The sequence below is a fragment of the Pseudomyrmex gracilis genome, unplaced genomic scaffold (genome assembly GCF_002006095.1).
Source record: "Pseudomyrmex gracilis isolate BER0280 unplaced genomic scaffold, ASM200609v1 scaffold_3603, whole genome shotgun sequence".
In the NCBI taxonomy this organism is placed as follows: domain Eukaryota; kingdom Metazoa; phylum Arthropoda; class Insecta; order Hymenoptera; family Formicidae; genus Pseudomyrmex; species Pseudomyrmex gracilis.
The window spans coordinates 3,042-7,945 of record NW_018024187.1 but is presented as its reverse complement, the minus strand read 5'-3'; the positions used below and the strand labels follow the sequence as shown (position 1 = coordinate 7,945).

The 4,904-nt window shown below is 36.1% G+C and overlaps 1 pseudogene; it reads right to left on the bottom strand.

The window, feature by feature from the left end:
• Positions 1-1,466: 1,466 nt before the first annotated feature.
• LOC109863211 lies at positions 1,467-3,356 on the bottom strand (annotated as a pseudogene).
• Between the last annotated feature and the right edge of the window lie 1,548 nt (positions 3,357-4,904).

Genomic DNA, 4,904 nt, shown 5'->3' with positions numbered 1-4,904 from the left:
ATCGTTGTGATTGGTTGAGTTGGATCTAACGGAATTACGTACATGTATGACTTGCTAACCTTAACCTATACTATATTACGCACGTACGACGTGCCGCAACGTATAAGATGTGGAATATATATATATATGTATGCGCATGCATTAACCTACGAAAAATTATAAGTCGAAAATGTGGCGCGGACGTAACAAAACTCTGAGAGGGCAACACGGTAAGTCCTGTGCGTTATCTTCCTGCTTGGCGGTGAAAGTAGGTGGCGACCGGGACAGTGTTTTTACAAAATTACCAAATTCGTCCGGTTACAACCTAACGACAACAAATGCACGTATTGGTCGTGCAAATGCGTGCTTTGACGTACCGTTCACCTTTGATTGTATTAAAACACGATCCGTGTATTCACAACGGTAGCGTTGTAATTGTATCGCGAATATACATACCGAATCAAACAAAAGCAACGATTCCATTGACGTGTCGCCGTATAATCTCGGCAACCTAAACGCCGATTTTGACGGAGACGTGTACACGTGCATGATTGTACGCGGAATCGAATCGTTGCTCAAATTGCAAACGTGCATGTTTCGAACGTTTCTGTTCGGCGATTAGTTGCATTCCACGTGCTCCCAATCAATGACTTATTACTTATTCTCGCGCCTAATGTGCGACACGTCGTCGCAGCGCGTTCGTCGTTTGTCGAACAGCACAGCGGTACGTTCGGAACAACGGAGCGTAGAGTAGACAAATTTTATTGCGATAAAACTATTGATTTTTTGCAAACTCAATTATGACCGATCCATAGAAGCTCAGTGTCGCGCGATGCGCACATTCGATTCTTAGATGCAAGTTTACAAGCGCGCGTCAATACGTCGCTACGCTATTTGCGTCAAAATTCAACCGCGGAATAAACGTAGACGTCTGAATTGACGAATCCGTTTAAAATCGCGCGTAACTCAAAGATATAATATGCATAGCAGCAACTACTAAACTAGGTAAAAGATGCGGCAATTGCGCGGTGCTTAACAGCAATTTGTACAATCGGTTTTACGACATAATATATAGTGCGCGCGTTTAATCAGACGGTCGTCCAAAGAGAAAAAGCGTAGCGATCGTAACGTTTAAACTGTTGGAATTTTTTGTTTATTGGTAGTATCCAAACATACGAGTACCGTCCGCGAGAAAATGCGACGCCGTAGACGTGAATCACACTCGCATTGATCAAGCGAATCCCTTGGAATACGTAAGACCGCGAGTAAACGGAACTTACGCCAGTGTCAATTCCGCTATAGCGAACATGATTTAACGTTTGCGTACTGTCACGAAACAAAACAATGATGCATTCACGGCACCAAAATAAATATATTTGAGGTAACGCAGTGTTGATTTATTGTTTCTTTTTGCATTTGCCAGCAAGAGAACAACGTTTACGATTTGCAACTTTATATGGTGTTTTCATTACATATCCTAGTTTTTCTTATTTGTCGTTGTTCTCGTCCTCCTCAACGATGCTTTGCTTCTTCTTTACTCTGCGCGTTTTCTCCATAATCTTGGCAAAAGTTTTCGCCTTTTTCACTCTCAAAGTCCTTCCAAGTCTCCAGCACAACACGCGACTTTCGATGTCGCCGCTGTTTTTCGACGCGTTGTTTTCGCGCTCAAATATACACCTGGCCAGAACGACGTTGTTGGGAATGTTTTCCAGCTGCGGGTTCAGCAATTCGAACTTGGCGTAAACGATCGAGACCTTGACGTGCAACGTGCGTTCGATTAAACGCTCGAACAGCTGACGAGCGTTTTTGTCGTGCCCTGAGCGATTTCAAGGTCAATGTACGATCTCCACAGCAGTCCCAGCATGTTCAATTGCGGCCGCGCAATGGCGAATTCGTAGATCGCGCGGGCGCAATCGATCGCATTCAAACGCGTTTCCACCTCGGCAAATCGCATCACCGTGGCGCAATTCTCCGGACCCAACTCGAGAAACTTCACATACAACTTGCGACATCGATCGAAACTCAACAAGCTGCGTTTCCAGATCAATGTAACTTTGATAGAGCTTGTCCGTCAGACAAATGCTCAGTGCCAGATCCAATGTTTTTTTGATTTCGCGACGTTCTTTTGTCGGATCACGACAACGTACGCGTAATACAGCCAGATCTTGGAGAAAGTGAAACGTTTGTGTGGTATGAGTTCCAGACACACTTTGTACACCTCACGGCAACGTTCGATGTCTTTCGTTTCTAGTTTCTCGAAGATGGCATACTTGATTTAAAGGTAGATGTACCTATGCCAGCATTGTTTTTTCTTGGTTGACGAAACTTTAGCGATCGCTTGTTCGTACGTCTTGTAAAACACATTGGGTTTACTTACACGATAATAGAACCACGTGTTGTAAGTAGACGGATTCTCCTTTACTCTCTGCTCGTATTGATGCTTCTTCTTGCAGATGACATCCTCGATTCCCAAGCAATCGCCGTACTTCTTTTCGTGAATTGTATAAACCTTGTATAAGCCTTGTAACTTTTGTGACTGGTTCTTTTTGACAGATGTTCCAAAGCGTACTTGTAGATAATACGCGCGCGAACGTGTTTTTGTTGATTTTTCTCGAACTTGGCAAAAGCCGGAAACAACTTCTCGTCCAGACCCTTGTCTTCGTAAAGAATTTACCGCTTGTTCGTAAACGTCGCGCGCGCCTCTGATAAATTCGTAAAGCTTCTCCGTACTTTATCCAATGCTTTATCGGGATGTACCATAATAAAGCGCTTGTAAATTTTTTGGGCGCACTCAATCTCTTTGTCGCAGCATAAACTTTATATTTGTCTGCCAGGCAGACCGGTTCGTCCGGTTCTCATTTCTTTCATTGCTCGATCACTTGACGCGCACAGGCAATGTTTTTCAGAGATTCTTACATGTACGTATATTTGTACCAAAATTGATTTGGTCGTGGGAACAACGTAATTGCACGATCCCACAGATTCCTGGCGTAATTGACCTGCCTGTTGCGCATCTCTATCTTTATGTATTTGAGACACACAAAGATATATTCCGATAATCTACCGCCAGCGCTAGCTCGTAAATAGATTTGGCTTGTTGAATCTGTTTCTGACTTTCTTCTCATTGTGCGTACTGTATCCAGTTAAAAATGATCATACGATTCTTGCGTATGACATCTTTGAACGCTTTGCGATTCTAATGTTGATAATTAGCAAGTTTGTGAGGGTCCAAAATTTCTGCTTTGAAGATAAGAACAGAATTTCCAAGTCACATTTTTTTGCTTCACGAAGCAGCAGCACGGCGGTGATCATTATTCCCGCGGGCGCCTAGTTTTTCATCTTTGCCACTTTGAGAGTCTTCTGTGATTTTTCCGTCTCTGTGAGAATTTCACAATATATTTTGTTGCACTTTGTGTTGATTTTTCTGCAATATGAAAAAATTAAAATCAATACTACTTTTGAATTGTTTTCTAGGTTAAAAAAATTCTATCCGCGATACGTACATGTCTCGATTAGAAAAATTTCAAAATATCAAGATTTGATATAAAACTTAGGATTGATTTGTTCGATATTTAGTCAAAAGTTTGTAAAAAAATATCAAATTTCAAAAACTTATAATTCAGAGAACCTTACAAAATATTAATGTTTAATAAGTTTTAATATTATAACTCAACTTATTTTCTAATATCATTATCTTCTTTTCTAATATCATTATCTTTCTAACATCAGTATTAATTTTTACATCCCTAATAACAAGAATATTATCCAGCATACTTCAAATTTGATTTATTATAGAAATTAATACTTTCATATTCATCAATTACATACTCATAATAATTTAAGAAAAAAAAATTACTTTTACTTATTTTGTAATACAAGTTCTAGCATTTTTAATTATGTTGTTTGCCATAATTATCAACCCAGTAATTTTAAATTCAAAACATTCAATATTAATAGTATCTTTATTTTTAAAACGTGGAATCACCCCATTCCATTTATGATTAACTTTTTTAAGCAAATTTATAACCTGGCAGGCAATTGCACTTTTACTAACTTTTCAGAAATTGCATCCATTTAATATTTTTTATCTTACGGAGATTACAAGACCAATCTTTATGTTCTTAATAATAACAATATATTCTATATATTCTTAAATATAACAAGAAGTGTTTTTTCTGTTTCTATAATCAACAGTAAAAGAATAAAAATATTAATTACAGATTTCTTTAGTAATAAAACAAGATAAATTATTATACTTATTTAAGTAAAACATTAAATATGATTTATATACTGTTTTACTTACTTTACCATTTTACTTATAATTAGGTAAATTTTGAATAAACCTACAATCTTACTCAAATTTTTCTCCGCAGTATCAAAAACTTTAATTTAATATTTGCACTAATAATAATAAAGTTATCAAAAATGCCACCAGTTTGTTTTTTTCTCTTTAACTAATTCACAACTTACATTATTATTAAAAATTTAAATACGATGACATTAATAATCTTTCTCTTATTTAGTTCCTTGTTAATAACATTTATCCACATAAAAATAATTTCATGATCCATATGTGTAAAAAACTTTATATCTAATTTTACACAAAAAAATCAAGTTTTGATTTAAATATTTCTGCCTTTATTATCTTACCCTTATTTGCGCCCTTAATTATAATACTTTAAAAATTTTAATTTAGTAGTAAACTAGAAACCTTAAAAGTTTAAAAAATAATTATTTTATAAATCTTAAATATTTTAATCAAAACTGATGATTAGTAACTAAAATTGTATTCATAAATAAAATACCCTTAAATTTCTTTAGTATTAAAAAAGTAATTTTTAAATAAATTTACAATTTATTACTTAAATCAGACATAGCACTCTAATTTTTATAATTAATTTTACTACCAATATATTAAATTTAGT